The 17,250-nt window shown below is 33.1% G+C and overlaps 1 protein-coding gene across 1 annotated transcript in view; it reads left to right on the top strand.

Moving 5' to 3' along the window:
* Positions 1-17,250, top strand: part of LOC128582307 (ALX homeobox protein 1) — a 234,209-nt gene that overhangs the window by 179,332 nt on the left and 37,627 nt on the right. The gene's annotated exons all lie outside the window — the stretch shown is intronic.

Here is a 17,250-nt window from a genome sequence, read left to right as displayed (position 1 = left end):
TTAATTTGATTATATCTATTAATGATGACTTCACGTTTATTAACATGTCACATCTATTGCCTATAATTTGGGGAGAAAGCAGTTTTCTTCATGTTTATAATATTTCATTGTCATTATCAACTCTAGAAAAATGTGAGAATTTTAAAAATATATATCTCATGGTATTTTAGGGGAAAAGAGCTATATTTTTTCAAAGTTCTCATTTAACTTACACTCTAGAGATTTTGAAATATTCTCTAAAATGTTATGGTACATTAGTATAAAAGATGTGTCATTTAATGTCATATTTTGTAAACTTCCATGAAGTATAGTGAAACTCAGAAGTTCACATATTAACTTATACTTCATTGTAATTATTCTTGAAAAAGTTTTATTATATTATAGTAATGTATATGCAAATACATATACAAAATCAATACTTAATTGAATATGACAAATTCCGTGGTCCGGATGCTGCTCTCTAAGGAAATGAAAACTTCAATATAATTCTCTGACTTTTTTTTTCACCCAAGTATTTGGCTTTTTTAGATTATAATCATTTATAGTCATTAATGCATGCAAATTCATTTTTATTTTTAATTGCCTGATTTTTAAATATTTTCCATGTTTCAAAGATTGAATGCTTAAATTTCTAACATGGCTATAGAATTTGGTCATTGAAACATTGCTGCAGTCAATACAGTTAAGAAAGAAATATTTTAGGTTTATTGACCTAAGTAAAATTATTACTCTAATATAAATTTTCAGAGTTAATAACGTAACACATTAATTGTATCGATTTTCAAACTACACATTCAATTACAGAAGAAATCAGCCTCTGTCTCACATAGTAAATAATGATATTTGTTTTATATATTATATATTAAAAACTCATATAATATTGCCTTGGAGGATTACAGATGAAAATAAACTAAAAAGGAAACAAAAAAAGTTGCCTTGTTCCTTTACAGATTATCAAAACTTCTGTTTATAACGTATTATCTGAATGCTAAAACACAAATAGTTCAATAAAGCAGCAACTATTCTGAAATATGCAAGCTTTACCTTTCACTTACGTGATACTGAATGATAGATTTTAAAGTATTTAAGATCATTATATAGAGTTTATTTATTATTCTAAACCAGGAGTTCCCAACCTTCCTGGCACCATGCACTGGTTTCATGAAACAGTTTTTCCACGGCCAGGGAGTGGGAAGGCTGAGGGAAGGGGTATTAGATCGTCAGCCTAGATCCCTCGCACCCACCGTTTAGAGTCTGAGCTCCTAAGAGCCTCTATTGCCCCTGCTGATGCGTCAGGAGGCGGAGCTCAGGCAGTGACGTGACAGGGGGCGTGGCTATAAATACTGAGGAACCCTCGCTCAGCTTGTGCACCACTGACCTCCTGCTGTTCCACCCGGTTCTGACAGCCCACAGACTGGTAGTGGTCCGTGGTGTCAGGGTTGTGGACTGTAGCTCTAAAAAACAGAAATAAAGCTATTCTCACTGTAATTCCAGTTATTTGCCAATAAATGGTATTATTGCAGATGTTATCATGTCAATGTTTACTCAATGATATTTTAAGGCAATGCACTTTAGCAAAGCAGTTCTTATTGAATAACAAAATAATTATGAATGAAAGACTACTTGCTTGATTCACGTAGTAACTAGTTTACTATTAACTTCAGCATAAGGCAATGGGAAGGAGTATGGCCGCTGGTGTCCATTTGCCTGAATTTAAAGCATGACTTAATTCTTAAAATGAGACAGGTAAGAGAAGTATAAGAGAAGGATAAATTGGGCTAAGATATTGAAGTCTCAAATATCTAAGTACATGTGATAGCTTCTCTAGAATATTGTAAAGGTTTCAAGAATAGTTACGAGGATAGTACCTGTTGCTTTCATTGTCTGTTGTTGTATGTTTTGTGTTCTTGTTCTTTTATTTTCTTGTGTCTATTATATGGTTTACAAAGAGATTAAAGAGGTTATATTCACATTCAAAAATCGCCATGCTAAAATGGATATGCCAAGAAATTTCCTTATTTAGGTAATATTTAAGTAGAACATTTGTGATTTCACTAAATGATTTTTATTTTCTCAACTAATTTCACTATGTACTCCTTAAGGTATGCATTATTATAATAATTTTATTGCTAAAGCCATTTCCAGCTTTCAAATTATATTTAAGTATCTTTTCTTACTTGTAATGACCCTATCTATTTAACAGTTAATATGAAAAAGACTTAAGAATTTCACTAATTTGCTTTTACACACACACAAAATTAGCGAGAGAAAGCAGCAACTTGAATCCATGTTTTCTTATTTCCAACTCAGTGACACATTCTCTTTTATTCTCCCATAGGCTCACATATATAGCTTATTTGGGAAAAGAGTGGAATCTAAATTCATGTGGTTCTTATCATTACTTTATTGAAAAGCCATATTTATCCAATGCTCAGTGCTTGCAATATACCTATTAATGTTTTTCAGGTTCCTCCTTCTTACCATCGCTCCACTTCCCAGATTACATTCCACTTTCACAGTCAGGGATTGAGAATACACAATATCTGTGTCATAGTTGATAACCAGCCTCTAGTCAGGTACTTATAAACCCTCATGAAAAGTAAGCCCTTTTAATATAACATATAATTTCTCCATATGAAGAAGCATTTAACATGGTTGAAGTGAGTGAGGAGGCAATGTACTTGATTTGTATCTAGAATGATGCTTGGGATTAGACTAAGGGAACAAGTGGAAGAAAATCACTAAGACAAAGGGTAAAATAGGAAGATGCGTGTGTGGAATTCTGAGGAGTCTTTCTGAAGCAGAAATTCCACATACTGAGGTCATGTAAGTAAGGGTGGATTTAACAGGAAATCGACTTTTAGGTAAGTTTGAAAGTAATGTGGAAGACTTGAACTTTTCTACTAAAAATGATAATTCATGAAAGACATCTAAGATTAACTTAGGTGTTTGAGAAAGCTAATATCAGTTGAAGACAGATATTCTGAATTTGGACTAATATTACGTATCGCCTCCAATATATTGATGGAGTAATTTTACAGCATTATCAAAAATGATTTTTTTATCAAAATGAAATAGATTGCTAGAATTCCATGCTCAATATTTTATACAGATTGTGACACTAAATGTGACAGCTAAAGCAAAAGTAGATTCCAAAGATGGCCATTAAGATTTATTCAAAGTGGAAAAAGAACATATAATAATGCAATTTTTTAAATCAAAAAATATTAGCATGTTGTATATTTGTGTATATCTATGTATACACAATTATATGTGCACTAGTATACGAATGTCTAATTTGTACACAGTTGTAATTTACATACATAATCTGCATTCATAATTCCATGCTGAGTTAACTCAATGATTAAACATTGTATATGTATCTGAGTCATTATATAAACCACATATAATGATAGTGAACACTTATATGCTTACCACGTACAAAGCACACCTACCAGCTATTAAGAAAACACAGAGATCAATTGCACTTGTCCAGCACCTCACAGGCACTTCGATTAAGAGAATAAATGAACACATGAGCCATTGTCCCTGTTCTACTAGATCATATATTCATGTCACTTTATTTTTCAATGGTGGTTGTCCCCTACACAGTAAGAAAAAGCATTTTTATTAACATTTTATGGACTTATCTCTAAAGACTAATAAATGGTTACAGATATTAAGGAAAGGTCATTATAGATTGTAAAGAGCACTCTATGATCATATTCAATCAACATGAAGATGGGATTTTTAAGGAGTGACATCTATGGAAAGGAGAATCTCTTTTATTAGTCCTAAACAGACGTCCCTTCAAATTCCACTGAGACAGCAGGGTCATGCTAGTGTCTTGTGTTCATTGTTTCTTCTCCTTCCCTAATAGAGCATGTGTTTCAGGAAGTCAGGGAATTTAATGACGTAATCTAGGTACCTAGAACCATTTCCTAGCATATTATAGGGTACATATTGGATGGCTAGATGGATGAACCCCAATAGACTGATGAATGACTGTGGTAACCCTTCAGATGTATAAGAGTAGGAAAGAGATTATGTGTAATCTTTTAGCTCCGTAGTAAGACAAAGGCTTTACCACTCATGGAAAAGGATCGAAGATAGCCTGATGATTTGGCAGGCATTCAACAGAATCTGCTATGGCTTCTGGAAGTACCTGGCCTGCCCAAAATACTAGTACTGATAAGCATTAAAGAATACAGTCTATCCATATGCTAAGTGTTATACTCAAGGTGAATTTTCTGAACACCTCAAGAATAAGATGCGAGTTTCCACAGATCTAGCTACATGAAGCTAGTTCTATCATTTGTTCATTTAAAAATATATATGGAGTGTTCTTTGAAGGATCTGTGCATTGCATGAGAAAGAAAATGTATTTACTTGGATGGATTTGGAGAACATCCTTCTAAGTATCACAAGAATGGAAAAGCAAGTATCCAGTGTACTTAATACTAATATGAAACCAGTAGATGAACAACTACACATTTACTTAAGAGAAAAACACAATTAAATTCAAGTAGGAGGAGGAGGGAGAGTTGACGTTGGAGGGATGGGTGTGAGCTCTCACCTAAGGGGGCACTGCAGGGGTATAAGGCACACCTCCTGGGTGAAGGGCTCAATTATAACTTGGAGTTTACCTAACAAATGCAGACAATGTAACCTAATTGTTTGTATCCTTATATCAATATAATTTTAAAAATGAAATAAGACTTTAAAATTTACAAAAAAAATAAAGTGCTAAGCAAGAGCAGCACACAGTATTTCCAGCATATAAGATTATCTTATAATCTATATAGATATATGCTATAGAAGTCTTGGATCAATCAGGATGTAAATATCATACAGTGGATTAAGTAGGAAAAGTTTAATATTAATATAAGAATTATTAACTATGTTGCTGGGCACAGTGGCTTGTAATCCTAGCACTCTGAGAGGATGAGGCCAGAAGATCCCTTGAGCTCACAACTTGAGACCATCTTGAGCAAAGGAAGACCCGTCTGTGCTAAAAATAGGAAAATTAGCCAGCATGGTGGCACATGCCTATTGTTACAGCTACTCGGGAGGCTGAAGTAGGAGGATTTCTTGAGCCCAGGAGTTGGGGCTGCTGTGAGCTAGGCTGAGGCCATAGATTTTACCACTCACCACCCCCAGCAAGAGAGCAAAACTCTGTCTCAAAATTAAAAAAAAAAAGAATTATCAAAGAATTATTAACTATATTAAAAGAGCACCTAAAATAAAAACAGGTTGTCCATAAAGTTGGTGCACAATCTAAAATAGTGCGCTATCTAAAATTGCAAGCAAACTTTATGTCCACTCTGTATAAAGAAACTCTCTATAATACCCTAGGGCTGTGGAAAGACACCAAAGAGGGGCGAAGTAGGAGGGGGCTCCAGTGAAAGACCTGCCAGAAGGTGTGATTCAGTCACTGGATAGAAAGAAGTTCTCTGATTTGACTATGCCAGTTCTGGTCTGGAGTTACTGGGCAAATAATAGGCAACTCTCCAGAATACAGGAAAGAGTATAGGGGATTAGCAATCACTAACATGGGCACAGGGAGAGTGGGCCCTGGTAAGGGCAGAAGATACACCAGGCTTTGGTTTTCCTGTGGAGAGGATGACACACAGATTACTGCTATGCCCAGAGTTGCAGAGAGGTCCTGTCCAGGCCTGTAGTTGCAGAGAGGTCCTGTCCAGGCCATGTCCAAGGTTGTCAAACCAACAGTGCCAACCCTACCCCTACCTGTGCCAGAAATTATAAAGCCTTTTTTTTTGCAATACCCCTCCAGAATCCTCTACTGAGAAAGCTTAATGTTGTTCTAAATTTAAGAGGAAAATTCTTAATGAATTTTTTATCACAAAACTTATAGTGAAGGGTGCATTTGTAGTTAAGAGGCAATAAACTGATAACGGGCATGTATACATGCATTGAGTTACCAGTTTCTGAATATACTCATTTATATGTATGTATATATTTTTAGTTGTATGCGTATGTATGAAAAGCATCTTTATAAAGAAGAGATTTGAGCTCAACGTTCTTCTTTGTTAGAGGACACTTACACCTTGGATCAAATTAAGTCCTAGTATTATTTATTCATGATTTTTTTTAAAATTAAATCATAGCTGTGTACATTAATGCAATTATGGGGTACAATGTGCTGGTTTTATATACCATTTGAAATATTTTCGTCAAACTGGTTATCATAGCCTTCACTGTATTTTCTTAGTTATTGTGTTAAGATATTTATACTCTACGCTTAGTAAATTTAACATGTACCCTTGTAAAATGCACCATAGTTGTATTTCCACCAATTACCCCATCTCCTTCCTCCCTTCCCCTCCCTCTCCTCTTTCCCCTTCTTCTTGGGCTATAGTTGGGTTATAGCTTTCGCCACATTTTGATCTAAATAATGTGCTGGAGTGAAACAGGAAAAGCGTAAGAAGGCCTAAAATTGTCAGGAAAGTGTTGTTCTATTGTTCTTTTCCTCTTTCTTCTGTTTTATAAGCTATTTCCAGCCTATAAAACTATGCCATTAACTAGGGGAAACTTTTAACTAGGGAACGACCGCTAACGTGTAATACAGCTCTCGTTAAGCTAGAATTGTGAGGAACAGGTAAAGGAGGAATAGTACGCTGATTCCATTTTTAAACATGGTGGGTGTGGTATTATCAAGGTTATGTGTTTTGAGATTGGTCAATCTCATGCCTAGTCCTTGCTTGGCTCTTCACTAACTTGTTTGCAGCCTTAGTTAAATTGCTTACAACTTCTATGTAAAATTAATAGGTAAAGGCGTCTTGGCACAGTTTAAAGAAATTTGTAGTAAACCAAAGTTGAATTTGAGTCCCATTTCGCAAACATATGATCTTTGTGAACTTGCATAGGGTATTGAGGGTCATTTGACTATTGAGAGAATTTTATAGTGAGCATTCATTGAAATATATATATATATTACACATATATTTGTGCATATGTGTATATATCTACACACATGTATAATATATTTATGTGTTTTGGATTTATGTAGGAAGAGAGGGGAAAAACTACAAAAATAAATGCAAAGGCTATCCAAGAGTCCTTGTGGCTTTCAAATTCTGTAATTCTGCAATGGGAATAATAAAACTCCGTATATGATAATTTCCCAAATAAAAAGCAACTGAAACTATTGATTTTAATGTTTTATGGCACAAAAATCATGCTTTTAACTCAAAATTTTATTTGTGTAAGAATATTTCTAAATGACTCTGATCTTAAACATTTAAATTGTCTCTAATTACTTCAGCTAAGCACAATCAACAAAGAGTAGCAAAATAAATCTTTAAATACTTTCCAACTAGAGACCAGAAAATTCAATCATCTGTACAAAAAAACATATTTTTTATAAAATCTCATTGAATTTTTAAAAGCTAGAATACAAATACCAAAATGATCTGCTTTTACAATATTTTTGCTGTAGTTATTAATATTTTAATGTTTCAATACATTTTTCAAAAAGAGATTGAAGATAATTTTCTATTGATAAGCCAGTCAGAATTTCATAGTAGGCCATTTTAAAATTATCTTTTTCTTAATCCTTTTTTTTTAGGGAAAAGAGATTGCTTATAAATTGAAAATTAATGACACTAAAGAGGGAACTAGATAAAGACTAACAGATAAAGGGAACAGATAAAGACCTAATTTAATGGTGAGGTTATTTTGAAAATAATTACTAAAATCTATGAAGTTTTGTACAAGTGTATAAAGTTGTTATTGGATGAAGCAAGAAATAAGATGTTAGACAGACGTTTTCTTTTCTTTTATTTCAGATTAACAAGAGATTAGAAACAATCAGGTCACACTGTTTACATTTGTTAGGTAAAATCCAAGCTATAATTGAGCCCTTCACCATCTTTTGTATGTACCTGGATGGAGTTGTAGACAGCTTTATTCTTTGAAAATTTCAGTTTTTCATTTTAAGACGTTATGTGAAAGGCACACTAGTTTTTATATCTGATTAAATCATGCAGAATATTGATGAGGGAACTCTCTGCAGTCTCTCTTAAAGAAAGCAGTGTATGTTTGGAAGCGAACTCCAGTATAAAAGTGAGCCCAAATTGGAAGCAGACAGAAGTATTCACTTCTTGAAGATAAGGCCAATAATGCTTTGAATTCACCCTTAAGAGCAGGCTGCAAGGACTGAAACCTGTAATACTAACACTTGGGGAAGCTGAAGTGGAAGTATTCCTTGAGGCCAGGAGTTGGAGGCCAGCCTGAGCAGCATAATGAGACTATCTCGCTACCAAAAAATAGAAAAGGTAGCTGGGCACAGTGGCATGACCTGTAATTTCAGCTACTTGGGAGGCTGAAGCAAGGGGAGCCCTAGAGCCTAAGAGTTTGAGATTGCTGTGAGCCACGGTGATGCCATTGTACTCTAGCCTAGAAGACAGAGTACAAAAAAACCAAACAAAACCCAAACAGACAAAAAAAGTTCACCCTAAATGACTTGTACCTTTGCTGTCGTTTGTGGCTGTTATACTCAAAATGCATGTATTGCAAATATTTATTCTATATTGTAGATATAGTTTCAAATTTAATTAAATATCCAAATTTTAAACTTAAAAATATATATATACATGAGTTCTTGTGTTTTATAATTACACTTAATTATAATTGGTGCTATTTTTCAAAGGGAAGTTTAAATTTATTTTAAAAAATTAAAACAGTTATTTTAATGGCATTTCAAAAAGATAAGTATCATCTCTTATACGAAATAGCTGTGGTTTTTTTCTATGAAATCATTAATAATAAGCTTCATCCAATGGAAGAGATGGGTCAAGTAATTGAAGCGTTGACTTTTAAGGTTGTAGAACCCACTTCTGTTACCACCAACTGTCTTTTCCATTCCCACAATAAGGAATCTTAGTTTGGTGAGAATATTATATTATACATTCTCCAAAGAGACTGTTCTAACTTAATCACATGCATGGTTCACTGTGGGCCACATGCCTTAGGAACTTATCTCCAGTAAGTCACTGTTTGAGTCACTATTGTTACTATCTCTAAGAATATCCCAAAATAGACTCCCATATGGAGGCCATACAAGCTCTCAAAACTAGGAGTCCCTGGGCGGCGCCTGTGGCTCAGTGAGTAGGGCGCCAGCCCCATATGCAGAGGGTGCCGGGTTCAAACCCAGCCCCTGCCAAACTGCAACTAAAAAATAGCCGGGTGTTGTGGCGGACGCCTGTAGTCCCAGCTGCTCGGGAGGCTGAGGCAAGAGAATCGCGTAAGCCCAAGAGTAAAGAGGTTGCTGTGAGCCGTGTGACACCACAGCACTCTACCTGAGGGCGGTACAGTGAGACTCTATCTCTACAAAAAAAAAAAAAAAAAACTAGGAGTCCCTGATATCCTTTGGGAATTATAGCTCTGGTAATGAACTAGCACCTGTTATTCAAAACAGCCTAAAGAATCTTTTCAACACAATAAATGTGGAAATGTTCATACATTATTGCCCCTTGACAGTCAGAAACCACAACATTACTGGTATAGGAGTGTTCTTTAAACTCAGAACTTTTGGTAACATCAAGTTTACAGAACTTGAGTAAACAAAGAGTCAGTGAAATACGTAAAAAATAGGAAAGCCTGAAAAAACTTCTACTAAAATAATTCTTTTTTATTTTATTTTGTTCACTTCAAAGGACATGGAAATAAAATAATTCTTAAACTTTAAAAAGTCATATTGGAGTTGCAAGATAGACAGGTATAATAAATCGATGTAGATAAGTAGATAGCTATAGAAATTCATTCCTTTTCTGTTTCCTTAGGAAACTTTAAAATAACATTGGTTTTTATTGATATCTTTATTCAGTTTTAGTTTTATAGGCCTTATTTGAAGGTAATGTATAGATCTTCCTATTTAAAGGCATGCAGAAATAGTAATCCACAGCTGGACATGGTGGCTCAAGCTAGTAATCATACCCTTTGGGAGGCTGAGGCAGGTGGATTGCTGGAGCAGTTCTAGACTGGCCTAGGCAAGAGCAAGACCCTATCTCTACTAAACATAAAAAACTAACCTAGCATTGTGCTGAGCTATAGTCCCAGCTGCTTGGGAAGCTGAGGCAAGAGGATTACTCAAGAATCCTCATGACCTATGACACCACCATCCTCTACCCAGGATGACAGAGTGAGACTCTGTCTCAAAAACATAAAAACAGATATCCATCTCACATTTGCTTTAATTCTTTATGGTATTATAATATTAGAGACATGCTTTTTAACTGAATATTAAACAAAATACTGATTTTTAAAATAAACCTCAATCAGGTAAAGTTAAGTTTTGATTGTGTTACTTATTACTTGGATTTGGGCAAAAAAAAAATTCTGTGCGTTGCCTAAGTTTTCTCACTTTAAAATGTGGATGGGTGGTTAGGTCTTGACATTTTTGTCCCTGACTTTTGACAGTTAAGCAAACAAATTACTATTTCTACCTTTAAAATATTCTAATAACCCGAATTAGATAGTGAAGTTTAGCTATTGCACCATGACCATTTTTACGTGGTTAATGTACTCCTCTACTATAGATTAAATTTAAAAGTCTACTTGGCAGAATGGACACAAAATAAATAGTTGTTAATTTAGTATCTTTTAACAACTTGTTGCTGACCATTTCAAAGATCTGCAACAGTTTACTGGAACAGGCAACAGTGATTCCAGGCACTGTTAAATATAATAGCTATTTGTAAACACTGGATAATGTTTACAGATCTAAGGCAGTAGCTAGTTTTAACAGCAATTGACATTATCCAGAAGGAGACAAAATCTGTGCCTATGCAAGAGAAATAGTTATCAGCTACATTTTTTTCTTTGTTAAAAATAAAAAAGGAAAGAAAGAAAAGATAACATTTTTGAGGAAAGTCTCCATGCTATACTGATAATAGATTAAAGAATCATGTTTCTAATTGTAATATTTTGGTTCTTACCCCTTTTCATTATGATCATTTTACTTCTTAAATCAACTGTTTTTACTGACTTTTATTTTTGTTGTGATTATTATTTTTGCTTTCAAACCAACTTCTGACACTGGCCAATGTGGTGCAAAAACAAACGAGTAAGGCTAAATGTGAAATACATTTGTCAAATGAATAAAACTGAAGTGAATTAATATAAGAAAGCCTCAGGCTAGTCATGTTTATTGCTGCCAAATGTCTCCCTGCTAAGAACTAATAAGCATGAAAGGGGATAATGAAAGGTTCCACGAAAAAATTTTGGGAAAACTATCCACAAGTCTTCACTATCTGGGTATTTGGAAATAAGTATTTGTTTTATACAAGCGCCATATGAAGACTGTAAAGATGAAATTAAGAAAGTAGAGTCACACGCAGAGCCGCTACAGTGTAACAGTTACTAGTATTGTTTGGCTCACAGAGGAAAATTGACAGGAAATTCTCATCCAAAGGCAGGAACGGAAGAGTACCTGCCAGGTAATAGACACTAAAAATATGTGTGTGTGTGTGTGTGTGTGTGTGTGTGTGTGTGTGTGTGTGTGTGTGTGTGTGTGTATTTAATAAAAGGAAGATTTCAAGTGAAAGATTTCAAACAGTCCAAATGATCATGAAAATATAATTTGGGTTTTAAATGTTTACATTCTAAAGGAAACTGCTCAATGATAAACATTTTGGAATTTACTTAAAATGCATATTTTGCTAAAAATTTACTTTGGCAAAATTTAATATGACAATTAGGGGTGAGAGGAGATAAATTATGAGCTGAACTATAGTGTTACGTGTCTGTAGGAACTGATTTGTTTCAAAGGAACACACATATCAATCAAGGGTAAAAATGTCCTCAATTATCAATATTTTTCATGCCATATTGTTTAATGGCAAATATTTGTAGATTCTTAGTTGTAAATATAAGGAAATTGAATAAATTCATGAAGAGGATATTTGTAAAGATGGTTGGAAATTCATTTTCCTAAATGGTTAAGAGAAATGGGACTTAAATGACCTGATTTTCAGAGTCCCTTTTAGACATAGTTGTTGTGAAGTGGAAAATGAGGGAATTAGGTAGCTTACAGATCGTCAAAATTCACTCTTCACTGCTCATTGAGTTACATTTTTGATGATCTGGTCTAGTGTTGTCAGCTATTTCCATGGAAAGCCAGAAAATCACAGTGACCTTATAGGAAACATGAGAGAAAGCCGATCTAGTTCTGAGATAAATCACAAACTTATTTAGGTTTTATCTCTAAAAAACAAATCACTCAGAAAAACCTTCAAGACCAAAAAAAAAAAAAAAAAATCAAACAATAGTAATAAGAATTGCATAATTTAGAGGAGAAAGATGGTATTTTTCGTGCCTTATTGGAACTATCCTTGTCTTGTGTGCAAACACAGCCACGGGTATCTTTAAGAAGAAATCAATACCGTAGTGTGCTGAAATAAAACCTTAGAAAACAGTCCATACTGTTCAGGCAGCCTAAAGCCTCAAATCAGTTATGCATGGTAGCTATTGTAAAAGGGCAATAAACAGGCAAGACACCTAAGTAAAAATTTTCATATCAAAGTAAGATTCCCAACCCTTTATGCTATGTATTGGCTTTTATGATCAGTGCATTTTTTTTAATAAATATACACAAGGTATTTGTGTTACATGTTTTTTGATTGTTTTAAAACCTTGATTATTAACGCCTATAATAAATACTGTAGACTTTTTTGTTACTGTCAAGTCCACTAAACATCTCTTGAATATCGTATAAGAAGACAGTCATTATTGAACTGCAGTTTTTGAGAAACAGAAAGTTTATTAATTTTTTTAATTTGCAGAAAAAAATTTATTCACTAAAAAAGCTTGAAAACAACCACAAAAACAAGCAAAGTCACCATATTATATTGAGAAAATCCAAAAATAGTGCAAATAACCTGTTTGTCATTTGTTTTTATTCTTGGTATTAGACTTTTGAATGATCTACCTGAGGTTCACTGTAAATGATTCTTATAATTCAGAGTTGGACACAGCAATGACCTTAAAAAGCAACTAAAATTTGAACATCGTAATATTCAATCTCAAACCTTCCCAATGCAACTCATTCATAGCACTTAAGTTAATATAAATGTTTTCCTGCTAAAAATTTGTTCTGGTCACTTTTATAAAGATGTTGAATTTTTTTCCTCCATGCTTGACTTACACTGTATCTGCTGTTAAGTAATAAAATATGGGAAGTACTTTGAAATAGTTTCTATATCCAGACACGTAGTATCGGATATGTCAATGAAAATCCAATGGCGTATTACTATATACATCAAGAGAATTCTATTTTGACCAGTTTAACAAGTTTTCCTTAAAATAACTAGAGACTCATAGAAAGAATTTTGCATATTAAATTATGTATCAAAACACAGCATACACAGACCTTGACATTCGTTAAAGAACCCGAATTTGACAAGGGAAATAAAAAATGTTAAGGGCCACAATGTATCTTCAACACAACACAGATTATTTAGCAAAGAAGTGACTTCTTGGAAAATAAAGAATTCTCCTCAAGACACTTTCAGCACACATACTGATTAGTAGATTTCTCTGATCAACTGAAAATATGCAGCTGACTGATGTTAAAAAAAAATTCTATAACAATAATGTGCAGAAAGAAGAAAACATAATTTTTGTTCCAGGACATCAGCAGGTTTAGCTCTAATATCAATTTTTGAGGCAAGATTCTCTTGGTATTTTATTTTCATGTGGGTAAGTAATTTTGGAGTGATTATACATTGACTGTTTTAAATTGCCTCTTTATTTTCTTTTTCGTTTCTCAAGTAATTATAGGACAAAATAATGACTTTGCAATGAATGCCAGTATGTAGTTCCTTTAAAGATGTGTTTTGCTCCTCAGTTTATTTTCTATATATTTAGTGATTTGAGAATTTATATGATAACAAAAAATCTCTCATTCAATGCAATGAGAGAATAAGCTATATTGATCACTGCTCTAATTGTTTATTTGTAAATAGCAGAGCTATAAAACTCAAGCTTTTAATCACAGCTAAAATATTGTTTTGACAAAACTGTTCTGTATTCACTTCATTATTTCTTTTTTTAAAGACTAATTTCCCATAGCATTTTTGTTCCCCTGAACAAATATACTTTAACATTGTTATAAAACTGTCTTGTAGTATTGCACACATGCTTGTAAAATTATTTTTAAATTATTGTTTGCTAAAAGAATTACATTAAACAATAAAAAATACAAACTTTTTTATAATGCAGAGTAACATTGTACATAAGTAAAAAAAGATTTAAAGGTTCATTAGCACCTTCAAAATAACAAAGACAACAAAACAGTTTTGGAGGAAAAAGTTATACCGTACATTTGTAGTCAATAAAAATATCCTTTATAATGTGGAAACTCTATTAAGAATGACAGTTTGGTCTAAACAAAAGCTATGTTTTAAGGCGATTTAAAGTCTTTCATTTTGAAATAATTATTTTAGAAGTATATAAAATTATCTATAAATAACTTGAAAACTTTTTATTAAACACTTGTCATCTTTTGTAAGAAACATATTAAGAGTAAAGCCCTTAATTAATATATCAGTGCACTAAGCTAGTTTCATCAAAAATAGTGTTAACCAATAATAAACTGTTTATGAATATAATTTTAAAATATATACTCATTTCTACTTATTTGAATAATGCTTGGAAGGGACTTGATTTAGCTTTCTTTAGTGTAACAAAATATTTGTGAGATATTTTGAAAATCTGTGTGCATGTCTATTAATCTCTATTTTTTACCTAAAATGTATCTGAATTATATAGGTATCTTCAAAAGCTCTTCAAAATATATCTGAATTATAAAGGTGTCTTCAAAAGCTCTTCATTTCTCTGACACCTTACTCTCCTACACCAAGTTTTGGCCCCAGAATTCTGCCTATATAATTTGTTCTCATAAATATGTACTTGCTATCTAAGAAATAGTTTATTCATCAAAGAATTTTTCCTGTTGGGGAAAGGCAAGGGTTTAATATGACTTTTTTTTTTTTAATGGACCAAAGCAGACATTCTAAACCTTTCCAACATATAAATGGTCAGTAGAAGAGAGATAAAGTTTTAGGAACCTTCTTAATGATTTTTAGACCACTAGTATATCATTTAGGACATTTTTGCTCTTATGGTTAGTAATATTCGTTTTGCTTGAAAGAGTTCTTGAGTTTTTCAATAGACTACTGACTGACTCATGGTACAAACGTGGTCCACACGTGGAAGTCAGCTCAGCTGGCATCTCCCAGTTGTGAGTCTCCACTGAGATTGCCTTCAGGAGAGCCAGTTGTGAAGGTCTCAGAACTCGTGAGCTTTGCTGTGTCTCTCGCTCGGTTGCAGACACATGTGGGAGCTACAGGTGTTAGCCTCTTTACATCCTGCACGCCTCTCGTACACCAATAGCTTTTAACTTTTCCCCTGCTTTTAGTACTGTTCTCTTTCTAAAGGTAAAATACGCTCCCTTTATGGAGGTATCTTAACTCCTCTGAATTTGTTTTCTTAATCACCGTCTTAAAGCAAAACTACAATGCTCTATTTAAGCCTTTAAGTATAGAATGGACTTTTATAGTCAATATCATGTTGAACCAAATTTGAAATAACAGACCATTTTCCACAAATGGTATAATGTTTGCTAACTCTTCTATTTGCACATGTATATTTTAAATAGCATCTTACAAGGGTACATGTGACATTTACTAAATGTAGAATATAAATGTCTTAACACAATAACTAAGAAAATGCCGTGAAGGTTATGTTCACCTGTTTGATGAAAATAATTCAAATTGTATATAAAACCAGCACATTGTACCCCACGATTGCACTAATGTACACAGCTATGCTTTAATAAAAATAAAAATAAAAAATAACTCCAGCCTGAGGGGAAAAAAACATACATGGACTGGAGAACTTTCTGCAGGAAAAAAAAAAAATTTTTTTTAGTTGGAAAGTATTAATCTCAAAACAAAAAGATTTGTTTTTCCCCCTTAAACTTAGTTAAGCACAAAAGTATCAAAATGGAGAAGCATTGTATGGTGCATCTTACAAGGGTACATGTGAAACTTAGTAAATGTAGAATATAACTGTCTTAACACAATAACTAAGAAAATGCCAGTGTGATGAAAATGTGTCAAACGGTCTACAAAACCAGTGTATGGTGCCCCATGATTGCATTAATGTACACAGCTATGATTTAATAATAAAATAAATAAATAATAAAAATAAAATAAAATAAAATTGTACATGAAAAAAAAAAAATGGAGAAGCATGTGGTTTGGACCTTTGCCTCCGGCCTGCGCTGAGGAAGACCTGGAAGGCCTCAGTCTGGTGCTTTTCAAACCCTTTCCCCACAGATACAGCCCTGTGCCCTTACCTAATCCTCAGGAGATTTAAAGCAGATGATCATGATCATAATTTTGTAATAGTATTCTCGATATGGCATTCTAAGGTCTTGCTGAGTAAAACATTCCTAATCCACTATCCATTCTTAAGAGTATTACTTGTTTTTAACCTCTAACAGCTTTTGTTACTTTTCTATGGATAATTTCTACCTTGTTGAATATAAATAATAATTCATGCCATTTGATAACACCTACGTTGCAATATAATCAGGACAATCTTCATAATAACCTTGTAATGCATATATGTGGTCTTATTTCTCTCATTTATAAAACTAAGGCTTAGAAAGGTGGTAACCAGTCCAGAGTCACAAAGCTGTATTCCATTTTATTTTATGCAGCTAGAATGAAGTCCACGAATATCTTGAGATTCTAGCTCAAATACTATGCATTTTACCTAGAAGTCCTCTTATTTGTTCAGAAGACCTTAATTCTATAGGACTAAGACAAACTTTAACATATTGTTTGTTTATTAAAATATAAACAATTATAAAAATTTAAACTGCTTATAAATGTAAATAATTATAAATATCTAAAAACTACAATGTTTTATTATTTAATAATCTTGAGATACCAAGGACATCTGAATCTATAGATAGAAGTAAACTTTTATGGCAATTTAATTTTTTAGTCTGTTTCTTTTATTTAACTTAATACAATTTATACCAATCTTTGTTCATTATTACTTTGCAGACAAAAATAAATTCAATAAAATATTTTTATTAAACTTGCTTAGAGAATTTAGAAATGCACATTGTCGAATAAAATATATTTCTTAATTTAAAATATTAAGTGAAAGTGTACATTTAATATCACTGTCTAGGTTGTTCAGTTAAGGGGATAC

Source organism: Nycticebus coucang, chromosome 3 (assembly GCF_027406575.1).
Source record: "Nycticebus coucang isolate mNycCou1 chromosome 3, mNycCou1.pri, whole genome shotgun sequence".
Taxonomy (NCBI): Eukaryota; Metazoa; Chordata; class Mammalia; order Primates; family Lorisidae; genus Nycticebus; species Nycticebus coucang.
This window is presented reverse-complemented; position numbering and strand designations above follow the sequence as displayed.